Source organism: Pituophis catenifer, unplaced genomic scaffold (genome assembly GCF_029215685.1).
Source record: "Pituophis catenifer annectens isolate HBS135680 unplaced genomic scaffold, rPitCat1.0.hap2 SCAF_4, whole genome shotgun sequence".
Lineage (NCBI taxonomy): Eukaryota > Metazoa > Chordata > Lepidosauria > Squamata > Colubridae > Pituophis > Pituophis catenifer.
In genome coordinates this window covers 106,469,626-106,486,932 of record NW_027256884.1, presented here as the reverse complement: position 1 = coordinate 106,486,932, position 17,307 = coordinate 106,469,626, and the positions used below count along the sequence as shown (strand labels likewise).

Genomic DNA, 17,307 nt, shown 5'->3' with positions numbered 1-17,307 from the left:
CTGCAGGGGTCGCTGCTACCTTACTTTGAGGCTGGCCTCTCCCCGCCGCTCGGTGGCGGGGTCTCCCAGAACGGAGGACTCGTTGCCGCCATTTTGAAGCTGACGGAAAAGGGGGGGACCGCGGTGAGCAGCGGAAGGCGATTGGCTGCGTTGGCGAGCGACGGCGGTAGCGGCGGCTGCTCCAGCCTAGCCTAGCCTAACGCGGCGGGCCGGAGAGGAGCGTAGGGGGCTCTCGCTCTGCCTCGTCTCAGCTGGTCGAAGAAGCAGAAACGGCGACGGCAGTCAGCCAGCCACGGGAAGGTAAGGGGTGGAAGGGCGAAGAGGCTCTTCGGGCAGGAGCCCCCCTGCACGTCCCCGCCTCCCCTTTTTTTGCTTCTCGGGTTGTTCAGGCATCCGGAAAGCGAGGCGGATTGTGGCCCGAGTGCTTTTTTCTCTCCCCCCCCCACTCCCGATATTCCCCTCACGCCGTTTCTTTCTACACCGCCATCCCTGCCTCGCTCAACCGTAGTGAGCATGTTGAACTTGCCGCCCTTTCCTCCCGCGGTGCGATTGTGGGTGTTGTTTGTGTGCGGGCTCGTTTTCTGAGCGGCGGCGGGCGAGAAGTAACGGGGGGGGGTTGACCTTGTCCGAAGCGCCTTCGGAGAATCCAGGGGGTCCCCACTCCGCCCGCGAGCGCTCTGTCTTGGTCCTCGGAGTGGGGTGGGGGGGTGTCTCAGTTTGAAGCCTCCTTAAAGGAAGACAGGCGGAGGTGGTGGAGGAGGTGGAGCAGCGGCCGCGACAGGAGGAGGAGGCGGCGGCAGCAGCAGCAGCAGCAGCAGCAGCAGACGCTTCCTTCCCTCAAATGTGGCGCTACTGCAATCGGCCTCCCTTCGTTCCACCCGCCCGCCCCTGGAGCCGCTTTTTCTGCAAAAAGACTTGAATGGCTCGGACAGCCCTGGAGCCTTGCCCGTCCCAGTTGGCCTAGTTCCTCGCGCGGGGACCCTGCCCCAGCTCAACCCCTTGTCCGCTGCCATTGGCTGTGGGGCCTGTGGGAGACGAGGGAGGAATAGGGGGCTCCCGACTTAGCCGCCTCCCCCCGGCCCCGTTTCATACTCTCAACTTGCCAAAGCGTCGGAGGCATCTCTTTTCTGTACTCGCGGAGGAAGCAGCAAGCAACGGGGAAAGTGGTCGCCCCAACATAACACACCCCAATCTTTCTCCTGGGTTTTTTTTAATGTAGCAGTTTGGGAGCTGGCTCAATTATTAAACAAGGCCTTCCACACTTTTTTGGGTGGGGGTGGGGGGAGAAATCGGCATTTTAAGCACTGCGATAAAAGCCTTCTAGAGGACTATTCTTTGAAAGAGGAAGGTTTTTTTTTTTAAAAAAAAAATCTGAATTTTTCAGGGTCCCTTTTCATTGTTTATGGAGAGAAGCAAATAGGTGGCTTATTAAGCCTCCGAAGTAAAACTAGTGATGCCAATTCCTGTAGGGGTGGGTCTGTTGTTAAAAACTAATGGAATTCAGTTTGAAGAATTGGGAGCTTGGTGGGGATCTAGAAGTATTCAGTGTGGTATAATATAGAGTCACAACTTGTTAACTCAAAGTTAGTGCATTTTACTGCATACTTAGTGGTTCTATTAATGTGCTTAGATAGTTATTTTTTGAAACCATGTGTTCATTATATTTACAGTTGCATTATGAACCCATGCAGGTAGTTACCTGCACCATGAATTGAATGAAGGTAAAATGGGTTTTCTCTCTGTCCATAGTATGTGTGAGCACACATTATTGAGGGACCTATGCAAGTAGTGCCACAGTTCATTTAGTGACTGTTCTAAATTACAGTGGCACTTAAAAAAGTGACTTATGACTGTTTTTTACACTTAGGATTGTTGCAGCATTCATGTGAACAAAATTCAGACTAATTTATATTTATGACAGTTGCAGTGTCCTGGATATGATCACCTTTTGCGACCTTCTGACAAGCAAAATCAATGGAGAAGCTAGGTTCACTTTACAATGGCAGTGATTCACTTAACAATTGTGACAAAAAGATTGTAAAATGGAACAAAACTCACTTAACAAATTTCTTGCTTAGCAATAGAAATTTTGGGCTCAGTTGTGGTTGTAAATCAAGGACTTCCTGTATGTTGTGCATCTGCAGGCTTTGAAGAAGAAATGTTATCTTTGGGGGGGGGTTTAATCCCCCTCTATTCAGTATAGCCTTTTATGCTAATTAGATAGTAATAATTTATAGTGAAAATTAAATTAATGCATGATTTCAAAATTCCTCAGAAGTTAGGATAATTAATGGGTTTTTTTAATTTGGAAAGCTTACAAAATATTCTGAAATCTTTTAAGTTATGTAGAAATCTTTACAGAATGGACTGTACATACATCCTGCGTTTCTTTGATTACCTGTGAAGGAGAATATTGCTTCTTATGCTTTTCTTTCCTTTCTATTGTTAGTTGATACATATGCGAACAAATATGATTGTAATAAGAATTGTTGTATTAGCCTGGCAGAGAAAACACAACAGAATTGAAACTGCAGTTGTGGAGCTTGTGAATGGAGCTTTTCTCTCTCTTGCAACAAGAAAGAAGGCTTTTTAGTAGTGGTTGTATGGCATTCACTTTCCAAGACTTTCCAGAAATCCTTGTTGTCCAAGAAATTGTAATGTTTTTTAAGTTGCTGATAAGATTAGTTTTGAGTTGTCCAGTCTACCTTTTTGCTATTAACCTGTTATTTTATTGAAGTCTTATTATGTATTGTATTTTATTTTGAAAAAGAGAGGAAAAATCTTTAAGAAAATGTTTTTGCTAAAGCCTTGAAGTTACAATATAATAGTTTCCTTTTTTAATATTCTGGTATAGTCTGGTTGTTTATTGTTTTGTGATTATTTCTAACTATATTATTTATAAATGTACATGCTTATTTTTTCTCATAATGTTATTTGCTTGAACTGCACTAAAGAAATCTAACTGAATGACCATATTAAGTTTTTTTCCAGATATAAACTTTAATGATACTTTTTTTTCTGGTCAGATGCATTTGTTATGTCATTCCTCCCTGCTGTTGGAAGCATTCCAGGCAGTTAAAGTAATTTAAAGGCAGAACGTAAAAAAATAAAAACATAGATTAATACTAATTTTAAAAATAAAAACTAAAGTATTATAGTTGAAAACCTGGTCAAAGAGATACATGTTTAGATCTTCTAAATCCTGAAAGAATGAAGACCAAATCTGAGAGTAGGAGCAAAGCATATCAGAAAAACAGACATCTGGCAATGGAGGTATTACCAAAAGAGCTCTCCTGGAGATCTTAATAAGCAAACAGATTTATAATAGGGGAAATGTTCTGTAAAATAATCAATCTCTAAACAGTTTAGAGTGATAATGGTTAATTCCAATAACTTAAATTGTGTCTAGTAAACAATTATCAGCCTGTCTATTTGATCAGAACATTATCGGTACCTTGATTTGTATAGCTGCCCATCTGAATGACTGGGCGGTGAACAATCATAACAATTAAACCAATTAAAACACAATGCAAAAAAAAATTAAATACAAATAGCAGCCAAGAGATATTACAATGTATTAGTGTCAACATAACCAGAAAACTATATTCTCAGTATCATCACTAATTGTGGATTAGCAAATTGTGGATTAGCTGCCACATTTTGTACCAACAGCAACATCCAAATACTTTTCAAGGGTAACTCCAAATGTAGCAAGTTCTACTAGTTGAGACAGATTGTAACTTAAACCTGAATAACTGTTGCCAAATCTAAGCAACTCAGGAAGAGATACAGCTAGCATTCTAGATTTAATAGTGCAAAGTACTCATTGCCATAGCCAAAATCCTGTATTGACACTTACGGCAATCACAGATAAAAGAGTGTTTTCAAACTTAAACATACTACAAAGAGAATGTTTTAAAAAGTGTATATTTGAAAACACTTTACATTTTAGTATACAATACCAATTCTTGCCATTCTCATTTTCATTGCACTTCCTCTATACAACGTACGACCACAATTAACACAAAATTTCTGTTGCTAAACAAGACAGTTGTTAAGTGGGTTTTGCCCTATTTTATGACCTTTCTTGCCACAGTGGTTAAGTGAATCACTGTAGTTGTGAAGTTAGTAACACAGTTAAGTGAATCTGGCTTTCCTATTATCTTTGCTTGCCAGAAGGTTGCAAAAGGTGATCACATGACCCTGAGACACTGCAACTGTCATACACAGGAGTCAGTTGCTAAGCATCTGAATCCCTATGCAGCATGGGGATGCTGCATGGTCACCAGGATAATAAATGTGAAAAATGGTCATAAGTCACTTTTTAAAGTGCCGTTGTAACTCCAAAAGTCATTAAGGGAATTGTAAGTCAAAGATCACCTGTATTGCTATTAATGTATGGATTTTTCTTTTGGTAATTATTGCTTATTGACACTTAAAATAATACAGTATAGCCTTATGCTTGTTTGTTTTAAATTTATCTAATTATAAATGATAAAAAATATATAACAGAAGTGTTAGATTTGACTGTGACTTTATAACTTTTTTGATAATGAGTTCTTGTAATGACTGATATGAGCCTCAAAATGGAAGATCCATTTAATTATATTAAGATCAATTATAGGTTGCATTAATTATAGACTTATCTATGAAATGTATAGCAGCATTATGAGATATATAAGATATGCTACTGAATTTAGTTAAAGAAACCCGATAGTCATGATTGGGAAATCTATAGTTTTCTAGATGTTGTTCTCCAGGAACACTGGGACCTGGGATTCATCAACATCTGAAGAATGGCAGATTCCCCATACTTATTTCAGTTGAATTGGTCTTTGTGATGAAGTTTGGAAAAACATAATTACAATACAGTACTTTTAAAAAAGCCTCAAGGCAAGCATGCATGCATAGACACACACACAAAAATGCATTGGCTTCATAATGATGTGTTTGCCAGAAAGTGACGAGAAAGAAAGAAATGGTATTAAGAAATTAAAATGTTTTATAAAGTATCAACTATTCATTATGAATTTTAATGATACTTTGGACTTGAAATAAAAAAAATATATAAAGTAACTTGTAACTTGACTTGATGGAAATTATTAGAGTTGAAGACTATCCAGCTAGAAAGAAAATACTTTTTTTTTTTTTTTGCTTTAATTTATATGCCGCCCTTCTCTGGAGACTCAGGGCAGCTTACAATGCGTTAAACAATAGCCTTCATACTTTTGTACATTTATACAAAGTCAGTTTATTGCCCCCACAATCTGGGTCATCATTTCACCTACCTTTGAAAGGATGGAAGGCTGAGTCAACCTTGAGCCTGGTGAGATTTAAACTTGCAGTAATTGCAAGCAGCAGATGTTAATAACAGTGCTTAGTCCACTGTACTACAGGCTCTTGTATTTGAAGGCTATTAAATTTGCTTTGAATAAGATTAGAAGTAGCAGTTAGTTCTGAGAAATTGATAGCAAGTCTAAGATTGAAAAGCACAATGAATTTAGGATTCTATTCATATCTACTCAGAAGTTAGTCCCATTAATTTTATTTGGACTTAACCCTGGGGGTGTGTGTATGTTTGTGTGTGTAGATAGATAGATAGAGGGGGGGAGGAGAGAGAGAGAGATGCTATAGTCTAAAATCAAAATTACAAGGATACTTGTAATTTTGGAACCCCAAGAGATGGCATGCGTCAAAGCAAGGATTAAGGGTTTTTTTAAATGCATTATTAACTAAAATTTTAAGTGGTTCAGGGATGACCAGAGTGGGAGTGGAGGGAAGACCCCTTGCAGGGCGGCGCTGAGGATTTTGTGCAATTCCTGCATGACAAAGTCACTCAGATCCGGGAAGGTCTGGACTCTTATTGGGTAGATCCAGATGGAGTGATGGAGGGGAATCTTGAGAATGTTATCTGGGAGGGATTTGACCCTGTGACTCCCGAGGACGTGGACAGGATTCTGGGGAAGCTTAGCGCTGCCACATGTTTGTTGGATCCGTGTCCCTCCTGGTTGGTGCTGGCCAGGGTGGATTTGATTTAAATCAAGTTGATTTAAATCACAATTTAAATCATGATTTAAATCACAAGTAAAAAGGCTTGATTTAAATCAACTCGATTTAAATCATAATTTTTAAATTATCGTCCAGTCTCCAACCTTTGCTTCGTTGCGAAGGTTGTTGAGAGTGTGGTAGCGCGACAGCTCCCCCAGTACCTGGATGAATCGTTGTATCCGGATCCGTTCCAGTCAGGCTTCAGGCCTGGGTACAGCATGGAAACGGCATTGGTCGCGTTGGTTGATGATCTCTGGAGGGCTCGGGACAGGGGTTGTTCCTCTGTCCTAGTCCTATTAGACCTCTCAGCGGCTTTTGATACCATCGACCATGGTATCATGCTGCACCGGCTAGAGGAGTTAGGGGTGGGGGGCACCGTCCTACGGTGGTTCTCCTCCTTTCTCTCTGACCGGTTGCAGTCCGTGTTGACAGGGGGGTCGACCCCGAGGCCCCTTGTATGTGGGGTGCCACAAGGGTCGGTCCTCTCATCCCTTCTGTTCAACATTTATGTGAAGCCGCTGGGTGAGATCATCCGTGGTTTCGGGGTGAAGTACCATTAGTACGCTGACGACACTCAGCTGTACATTTCCACCCCGGACCACCCCATTGATGCCCTTGAAGTGATGTCCCGGTGCCTGGAGGCCGTGCGGATCTGGATGGGGAGAAACAGACTCAGGCTCAACCCATCCAAGACTGAGTGGCTGTGGTTTCCGACATCCCGATATAGTCAGTTGGTGCCATCACTGACTATTGGGGGCGAGTCATTGGTCCCCACGGAGAGGGTTCGCAACTTGGGTGTCCTCCTGGACTCACGGCTGTCTTTAGAAGAGCACTTGACGGCCGTGGCCAGGGGGACTTTTTATCAGGTCCGCCTGATTCGCCAGTTGTGTCCCTTTCTGGATCGGGACTCGTTAAATACGGTCACTCATGCTCTCGTTACTTCCCGCCTGGACTACTGCAATGCTCTCTACATGGGGCTCCCCTTGAGGAGCACCCGGAGGCTCCAGCTGGTCCAGAATGTGGCCGCGCGGGTGGTTATGGGAGCGACATGGCGCTCCCATGTGACCCCCCTCCTGTGCAAGCTGCACTGGCTCCTGGTGGTCTTCCGGGTGCGCTTCAAGGTTTTGGTTACCACCTTTAGAGCGCTCCATGGCATCGGACCGGGGTACTTACGAAACCGCCTTCTGCTACCAATAGCCTCTCACCGACCAGTACGCTCCCATAGAGGGGGGCTCCTCAGGGTGCTGTCGGCCAAACAGTGTCGACTGGCGGTCTCCAAGGGGAGAGCCTTCTCTGTGGGGGCACCTACCATCTGGAATGAGCTCCCCCCAGGGATACAGAGGATCCCGGACCTGCGCACGTTTCATCATGCTCTCAAAACTTTTTTATTTCAGCAGGCTGGCCTGGTCTAATTCTCCTCTTTTAAATTTTTAATTCGTGATTTTATAAATTGGATGTTTTAATCTGTGTTTCGGCCAAAATATTTAATAATTTTAAGAGATTTTTAATATTTGTATTATCTGTATTTTATCTTGGCTGTTCACCGCCCTGAGTCCTTCGGGAGTAGGGCGGTATAGAAATTTGATTAATAAATAAATAAATAAATCATAAATAAAGAGCAACTGTCATCTCTGCTACTCCTTTGACCCACTGTTGACTCACCGATAGTCCCAGTGTTGCAGAATATACAGCCTCATGCTTCATAACTAAGCTCCATTTCATGCTGAATAAACTAAGTTATTTATGTATCTTAAATAGAAAACTATCTTACGATAGATTTTTACCCCAAAAGTTTTTTATTAAAATAAATTCAATAAAAATAAAAAAAAATCCGATTTAAATTAAAAAAATCTGATTTTTTTGAAAAAAATCATTGATTTTAATCCACCCTGGTGCTGGCCAACCCGGGAGGTTACATGAGGCTGGCTCCAGGGTATTATTAACGCTTCTTTGAGTGAGGGTTACTTCCCCCCCTCTTTGAAAGAGGTGGTGGTGAGGCCTCTCCTCAAGAAGCCTTCCCTGGACCTGGCTACATTAGCGAATTATCGCCCAGTCTCCAACCTTCGCTTTGTGGCAAAGGTTGTTGAGAGTGTGGTAGTGCGACAACTGCCCCGGTACCTGGATGAAGCCGATTATCTAGACCTGTTCTAGTTGGGCTTCAGGCCGGGGCACAGCATGGAAACGGCATTGGTCGCATTGGTTGATATCTCTGAAGGGCTCGGGACAGGGGTTGTTTCTCTGTCCTGGTCCTATTAGATCTCTCAGTGGCTTTTGATACCATCGACCATGATATCATGCTGTGATGATTGGAGGGGTTAGGAGTGGGGGCCACCGTGTTGCGGTGGTTCTCCTCCTTCCTCTCCAACCGCACGCAGTTTGTGTTGGCAGGGGGGCAGAGGTCGACCTCGAGGCACCTTGTTTGTGGGGTGCCGCAAGGGTCAGTCCTCTCGCCTCTTCTGTTCAACATTTATGTGAAGCCGCTGGGGGAGATCATCCATGGTTTCGGAGTGAGATTCCATCAGTACGCTGACAACACTCAGCTGTACATCTCCACTCCGAACCACCCCAATGATGCCCTTGACGTGATGTCCCAGTGCCTGGAGGCTGTGCAGATCTGGATGTGGAGAAACAGGCTCAAACTCAACCCCTCCAAGACTGAGTGGCTGTGGCTTCCGGCGTCCCGGTATAGTCAGCTGGCGCCATCGCTGACTATTGGGGGTGAGATCTTGGCCCCCGCAGAGCGGGCTCGCAACTTGGGTGTTCTCCTGGATGCACGGCTGTCTTTGAAAGAGCACATGATGGCCATGGCCAGGGGAGCTTTCTATCGGGTTCGCCTGATGCACCAGTTGCGTCCCTTTCTGGACCGGGATGCCCTGCGCACAGTCACTCATGCCCTCGTCACATCCCGTCTGGACTACTGCAACACTCTCTACATGGGGCTCCCCTTGAAGAGCACTCAGAGGCTCCAGCTGATCCAGAATGCGGCCGCGCGGGTGGTTATGGGTGCGACTCGGCGCGCCCATGTAACACCCCTCCTGCGCGAGCTGCACTGGCTCCTGGTGGTCTTCTGAGTGCGATTCAAGGTGTTGATCACCACCTTTAAAGTGCTCCATGGCTTAGGACCGGGATACATACGAGACCGCCTTCTGCCATCAACAACCTCCCACCGACCAATATGCTCCCATAGAGAGGGGCTCCTCAGAGTGCCGTCGGCCAAACAATGCTGACTGGCGACACCCAGGGGGAGAGCCTTCTCTGTGGGGGCACCAGCCCTTTGGAATGAGCTGCCCCTAGAGCTTCGTCTTAGCCCCGACCTGCATACTTTTCGCCATGCCCTAAAGACCTTCCTGTTTCAGCAAGCCGGACTGGCCTAATATGAATTTTAAGTGGGTGTATGTGTGTTTTAATTTGAGGGCCAAATTGTATATATTTGTTTTAATTGGTTTTAAATTTTATAAATTCATGTGTTTTAATGTGGTTGTACACCGCCCTGAGTCCCCTGAGAGAAGGGCGGTATAGAAATCCAATAAACTCTAAACTCTAAACATCAAACTTATGTTTAGAAAGGAATAGTTTCTAAATCGTGGTGGTAAAAGTCAGAATGAGAAAATAGGGACTCCTGAAGATAAAATAATACATTATATACTATTAAAACTCATTACTGTTGTTAAAATAGAAGTTTCCACCATGTTCAGACCAGTTTTATTCCAACATTCCCACGGTGTCATCCCCATAGTTGTAGAATATAGTTATTCTTATGCAATGATGACATGAATGTCCAGCATTGCGATAAAAAAATATGATCAGCCTAATTATGTCATGTGGAAAGATGGAGGGGGGTATCATGATCAAGATATGACACCAAATATTGTGGGGAAGTGAAGAGAGAACAAGAATTGGATGAGAAAATTTAATGTTCATTCTGGTCACATCAGATGCACTACCTTTCTCTCAAAAGATGACCCAATGGGCCATAGGTTGTCTATTGGGATTATATAAATGATAAACTGTTAAGAATTGAATAGAGTTATGTTAATGTTATCACTATCTCTATGATACAAGTTCAATTTAGTAAAATAGAAGTGCTAAAGGAGATGGATGGAAGTAGAAAAGTAACAGACTGACTATGAAATTGCCTGTGAAATATATGTATCACAGGATAAAAATATATAAATATATGTAGATCAGATCTAACAAGATATTATTTAATCATAAATTGTGTCTAGGATTTGTTATAAGATGAAATCAGACTGCTTAGAAACCGGTCATAACACCAGTGAACATTTAATTGACTGGAAAATTATCAAGAAAGTTCATTTATAGTTAGAGCAGATGTTTTCCTAAAATGATCAATAATGGAGTCAAGTAAACTGGAAAAGATATGTCTTGCTTAAAGTCTTTTCAAATAAAGCACTACCCAACTGACAAAGATAAAATGAGCAGAAACTCTAAGAAGACATCTGCTGGTTAACTGTACAGCAAAGCCAAATTTTGAAGAGCAGATTGCTAACTTTAAAAAATCCTGGCTGGTAGAACTAGTGGCAGACTAGCAGGGAGAAATAGATTATATGTAACTGTAGCTCATTCCCAACCAATCAAGGTGAAAAGAATTCTGGTTTCTTGTTTCCATGTACATTTAGCTTATTCCTCAGCAGTGATAGTTAAATTGAAGTCATGTTTTTGATAGCAGCATGCCAGTGTCCCAGATGCCAAAGACTAGCACTGTTAGGGAACAGCTGTTTCCTGGAGATGTAAGAATATTAGAATAGCCCTCCTGAATCATAGAAAGCCTATATTAATCCACCATTTTGTTTCTCTGATTGTCCAGCTAAACGCCTTTACTCTGCTCACAAGCAGGACATAGACACATAGTGTATCTCCACCTGCTGTAGTTGTTCTGCAACTGGTATTTGGCAGCATTTTGCTCCCAAGTCACAGAATTATATTTTGGTGCTCCTTGTATTTATTCAGTCCAGGTTAGTGCCTATTTTCATATTTTATAATAATGAGTTTCATGGAAGAAATTCTTTCATTTTCCTCCTCGCTGTTCAGACACTCCTTAGACTGGGTATATATCACTCCTATTTGCACAGCTGAGTGTCAATCAAAATCCCTCTGGAGCTGGATCCACCTCACTTCCTGCTCCTTCCTCAGACTTTTTCACTCAGCCATTGCAATAGCATCGAGTGTCTGTTCTCTAGTTTACATTTCGTTCTTAATTTTGTCTTTACTTTAGTGAATTGGCTCAATATTATTTATTTACTGTTTAAAGGTGCTGCGCTTCGACTGCCTTCGCTTGGAGAGGTTTAAAGCGCGTATCGGCGGTTTGGGGCTCCGGCCGCCGCTAGCGGCTTGGCTTGGCTGGCGGTTTAATCTATTCTATTCTTCCCGCCATTTGCCGCCATTGCCGCCATTTTGCTGCCAGTCACTTTGCGAGGCTCCAGTCTGCCTTAGTGGCCATTAGATCTATCGGCTTGAGTCCCTGCCGGCTGGCATACTCATTAGCTGTTTTTGAAAATTGTGACTGCTCCCTTTTGCTGCAGCTTCAGTCCGGCCGCAGGCGCTTTGTTTCGCCTGGCTTAGGACTCCTGGAAATTCGCCTCGCGGGCCGCCATTTTGGGCCCTGATCATCGACACTGCTTTTGGATTCTCCGTGGCCATAGCGACCTGGGCTTTGGTTTCCAGGGTCGCTAGATTGCCGGCAGGTGGGGACGCTGTCCTGCTCGTACCTGCAATTCACAACTGCCTGCAGAGGGGTGCCTGAAAGTCCCAGGGAAGTACATATTGCTTAAATTAATTTACATTCTTATTTTAAAAAAAAAAAAAGAGAGAAAGGGCCGTTGCCTTGTTATATTGATAGACCGGTTTTGCTTGTAGATACTTATTTGCATTTATTAAAAAAAAAAAATCAAAAAATCATATAGATATATATATATATTACGATTTATATTACTAATATTCAATCATATATATAGAATTGATAAGTTTCTATTTATAATTAATTAATCAATAAATACTATTTCATTGGGGTGATTGATCATGGATGACAGGGAGGAAGGTGCTCTTTCTTCTGATATGGACAGGAGTCCCTCTCCCTCCCCAGTACCTTCCCCTAAACAGCTCAGGGGGAAGAAATCTAAGGCTTCCAGGCAGGGGAAGTCCTCCAAATCTGCCACAGCGGATAAAGATGCCCAAAGGAGGCATAAGGCATTAGAAAAGCAGTTTGCTAAGGCTAGGCAACGGGCCCAGGACCCTGGTCAAGGACCAATTCCTGAAGGCTTGAGCCATGAGGTGACCTGTGAGCCCTCGGCCTCTCATAATGTAGATTTGTTGGCCAGTGGTCTGAGGGAGGATGGACCATCGACCTCTCAGGAGGTTCCAATTTCTGCGACTAATCAGTCAAGGGCTAGTGTCAGGTCCCGCTCATCTAGTTTTGCAAGCCATTTTTCTCAAGCTTCTAGGTCAGACCCTGAAGCTACCTTTACACCCACTGCAGCCGGCCTCCGTCCTGAAGCAGGCCCAGGGTTCCCTCAGCCTGTGGATTTTCAGTCCTTTTTTACTCAGGCCATGTCCCATATGTTTCAAATGGGGTTGCAACAAGCCACTGGTGCCTTCCCTGCTCCTACGTGCCCTACTACTTCTGCCTTTTCCATGCATCCCCCTGGTGCACAACATCAACAGCAATCTGTTGCCTGTAGCCTTGTGCCTGAATCAGCCCGGGAGGACGATCTCCTAGATGACTTTGAGATGTCAGAGGATGAAGAAGAGATTCAGGACAAGCCGGCCTTTCCGGGACTATTTAAGCCTTCTTTGTTTCGCTCTCTCCTACGCAAGGCAAAAGCTGCCACTAATATGGATTCCACGCCTCTTCAGGGTTCCTCTTCTTCTACTCCATCTGGCCCCAATAGTAACTTGTTCAATCTACCTCAACCTGATGAGGACTTTGTTCCCTGTCCGGATCTTTTCTGCCAGGTTGTTCAGAAGCCTTGGGACCGCCCTGCCTCGTTGTCGGGTCCGAATTCATTTGATCGAAAGCTCTATGCCTCGTTTCCTGCGCTGGATGCCCTCCTGCAGTTACCTACAATTGATGATCCGGTGGCGAGTCTCACATCGTCTTCCATCCTGGTAGGTGAGGCTGGGGATGGCCTCAAGTTTGAGGACAAACGAGCCGAAATGGGATTTCGTAAAACACACCAAGCGGCGGCTTGGGCCATTCGTGCTGCAACCTCTTCATCATTTTTTAATCGGGCATCGCTGGTGTGGTTGCGTCAATTGAAGGACAGACTTCCCCCGGAGGATGCACGATTACAGCAGGACCTGGCCAAACTGGTCGCAGCTGCTGAATATTCGGCTGACGCGTCCTTGGCGCAGCTAAGTTCGCTTCCCGGGCCTTAGCTTCGACAGTATCTTCAAGACGTCTCTTGTGGCTCCGTAACTGGAGAGCTGACGCCAAGTCCAAGTGGCGCTTGACTGCTGCCCCTTACAAAGGCCCTGCCTTATTTGGCTCATCCCTGGACTCTGTGCTGGTCGAGAATAGGGATAAGAAGAAGGTGTTACCCACGTCTTTCCGACGTCAGGACAGGCGCTATGTACCTTATAATCGACAGCCCTTTCTACAGGAGCAGGGCGCCGGGGGCGCCTCTTACTACAGATCTTCGCAGTCTCAGTACCAGCCAACTTCGGACAGGGCGCCCTTTCGTGACCGCGGTCGCCGACAATCCAACTTCAGGCGACCTTTCAGACAGTCGGCAGGCCGTTTTTCCAGGCGCGGTAAGTGACTCACCGCCTCTGGTCCCAATCGGGGGCAGACTCCAGGCATTCTCTCACCTGTGGCCAACTACCACATCGGATGCCTGGATTGTCCAAACTGTCACCGAAGGGTTACGTTTGGAATTCACCACCATGCCACAGGACTTTTATCTTCAATGCCCTTGGCCACTTCAGCCGGAGAAGCGATCTCTTCTGTTGCTCGAGATTCACCATCTGTTGCAAATCCAGGCCATAGAACAGGTTCCATTGCATCAACTCAAAACCGGCTTTTATTCAACACTATTCCTGGTACCGAAATCCTCGGGCGATTGGAGAGGCATTTTGAACCTACGACGTCTCAATCAACACATCTTGTACCGTCGGTTCAAAATGCATTCCCTCAAGTCTCTGCTAGGCTGCATTCGTCGGGGAGATCTGATGCAATCTGTAGATCTAAAGGAAGCGTACCTGCACGTCCCCATTCATCAGTCGCACAGGAAGTACCTCCGGTTTGCGTTTGGAGACCACCACTTTCAATATCGGGCTATGCCATTTGGCCTTTCGTCCGCTCCGAGGACCTTTACGAAGTTACTGGCGGCAATGGCGGCGTCGCTCAGAGAAATTCCTGTTTGTCTGGCATGCTACCTCGACGACATTTTGATCCTGTCGTCTTCTCCCGAACAGGCGACCCAGGACCGGGAGCTAGTACTTCAGTCCCTTCAAGACCACGGGTTCACTTTGAATATTGCCAAAAGCCATCTGGTTCCCACATCGAGTATCCTACATCTCGGAGCAATAATAGATTCGACCCTGTGTGTGGTCTCCCTATCTCCCGACAGACAAGCCAGCATTCGGGAACTGACATCTCAAGTCTTACTACGCAGGACTGTGACCTTACTGTCTCTCTCCCAGCTTCTGGGAAAGTTGATATCATGCATAGACATTGTTCCGTGGGCGCGTTTCCATCTTCGTCGCCTCCAATGGTTCCTGCTCCCTTACCAGAGACAAGGTCAAGCAGAGTCTCTTCTCAAGGTAAAGGTTCCAGCTCCCATTCGCCTTTCCTTGAGGTGGTGGCTGTCTCCGGCCCTCAACAAAGGTTCCCCCTTTCTGGAACCAGCTCGGATGGTGTTGACCACGGACGCAAGTCTGCAAGGCTGGGGGGCTCACCTCAACCGTCAGCTAGCCCAAGGTGCCTGGTCGTCGACGGAAAAGCTGCACAATATAAATTGGCTAGAGCTCAGAGCGGTCCGACTCGCCCTGATACACTTCAAACGCCTTGTATATCGCCAGGACCTTCTGATTCTAACGGACAATGTGGCCACCAAGGCCCATATCAACAAACAAGGGGGGACCCGCTCCTGGACACTAATGCAGGAGGCGGAGCGTCTTCTGTCATGGGCGGAGCTCCACCTCTCGTCGATAAAAGCCGAACACATTTCGGGGACTCTCAATCGAGAAGCAGATTGGCTCAGCAGAGACCAAATAGATCACGCCAAGTGGAGGTTGGACCCCGGCCTGTTCCAGGACCTGTCCAGGAGGTTCGGCCTTCCCCTAGTGGACCTGTTTGCGACGGCTCAGAACACCCAATTGCCGAGATTCTTCTCCCGCTATCCATGTCCAGCAGCGGAGGGGCTGGATGCTCTTCGAAGTCAGTGGCCCCGGGGCCTTCTTTATGCCTTCCCCCCCCTTCCTGTCATCTCCAAGGTCGTGCGGAAGGTCATTCAAGAACGGGCGAACCTTCTACTGGTAGCGCCATATTGGCCCCGTCGAGAGTGGTTCGCCGACCTCAAGAACTTATCGGTCGAACCACCGTGGAGGATTCCACCCGACAAGATAGTACTAACTCAAGGAGCCATCCGTCATCCGGAACCAGAATGGCTTCGATTAGCTGTGTGGCATTTGAGCGCATAAAGCTCATCAAGGACAATTTGTCTGACGACATTATCTCCATTATTCAGGCAGCTCGAAGACCATCAACAATTCGTATTTATAACGCCTCATGGGCTGCCTTCACGAGATGGTGCGGGGATCATCACATAGATCCCACAACTGCATCTGTTCCGGACATTCTGTGTTTTCTGCATGCAGGATTCTCCAAGGGCTTGGCTCCCGCGACTCTACGCCGACAGGTGGCGGCTCTGGCCACTGTCCTGTCAGGGGAAGCTCGTGTTCCTTTGTCTCAGTACCCCAGAATCCGTTCCTTTCTCCAAGGGGTCTCAAACTTGCGGCCGCCGCCGATTCACCGCTACCCCACTTGGGACCTTACCTTAGTGTTGCAGGCCTTAACGGGTCCACCGTTCGAACCCATTGCTTCGTCCAGCCTACGCTTCTTGTCTTTAAAGATGGCCTTTTTGTTGGCAATAACTTCGGCTCACAGAGTGTCTGAAATTGCAGCCTTGTCCATGAGGAGTGATCTCTGCGTCTTCTATCCAGACCGGGTTGTTTTACGCCTAGACCCAGCCTTTGTGCCCAAAGTGAACACTCGTTTTCATCGAGCCCAAGAACTCGTATTGCCTAATTTCTGCCCGAACCCTCGTCACCCTGCTGAGAGGCGATGGCATACATTGGATGTCCGACGGGCATTGAGAAGATATCTTAAAAGGACTTCCTCCTTTCGCAAGACTGAGGCGCTGCTGGTGTCTTTCCTTCCCTCCTCCTTGGGTCAGAAGGTTTCCTCAACTACAGTAGGCAGGTGGCTCAAAGCCTGTATAGCTAAGGCATATGAATTGAGGGAGGTCCCTGTCCTGGGTGGTATAATGCCCCATTCTACTCGTAGTGCCGCAACCTCAGCGGCTTGGGCTACCCAGGCTTCAGTAGATGATATTTGCCGGGCGGCCACATGGTCTTCCCTCTCTTCCTTTGTAAGTCACTATAGGCTAGATAAGTTTGCCTCTGCAGATGCTGCCTTTGGCAGAAGGGTATTACAGGCTGTAATCTCTCCACAAGGCCAGTCTTCGGCTTAGTTCCCTCCCTTTTCTCCTCCAACTTGGGTATGTCCCAGTCTAAGGAGTGTCTGAACAGCGAGGAGGAAAATGGTCATTGCTTACCTGAACGACCCTTTTATCCTCGCTGTGAAGACACTCCGTCCCTCCCTGATCTTCGCCGGGTCTGGCCTTGGTGGGGGCCTGCTTTTCTTTCCCTCTGTAGCTGTCTGCCTCCTGTTCGGCTATCCGGTGGTGTGTCTTCGTGACAGTCCTAATGCTCTTGGACCAAGTGTCTTCGTGAAAAGTCTGAGGAAGGAGCAGGAAGTGAGGTGGATCCAGCTCCAGAGGGATTTTGATTGACACTCAGCTGTGCAAATAGGATATATACCCAGTCTAAGGAGTGTCTTCACAGCGAGGATAAAAGGGTCGTTCAGGTAAGCAACGACCATTTTATTATTCTAAATCTACCATTCAGCTTCACTGGATGATTCTTGGTCCTAGGGTTTTGGGCAGGAAAAAAAACTTACATCTGCCCAATTTCTTCATAATACGCATTATTGTGTACACGTTCATTATGTTCTCTCTG

The 17,307-nt window shown here is 45.9% G+C and overlaps 1 protein-coding gene across 1 annotated transcript in view; it reads left to right on the top strand.

Annotated features, from left to right (window-relative positions):
• The first annotated feature begins 267 nt into the window (after positions 1 to 267).
• PDS5B (PDS5 cohesin associated factor B) overlaps positions 268 to 17,307 on the top strand; it is an 89,165-nt gene continuing 72,125 nt past the window's right edge. Inside the window, exon 1 of the mRNA XM_070942803.1 lies at positions 268 to 300. The gene's annotated coding sequence lies outside the window, so the exon portion shown is untranslated. The remainder of the gene's footprint in view (positions 301 to 17,307) is intronic.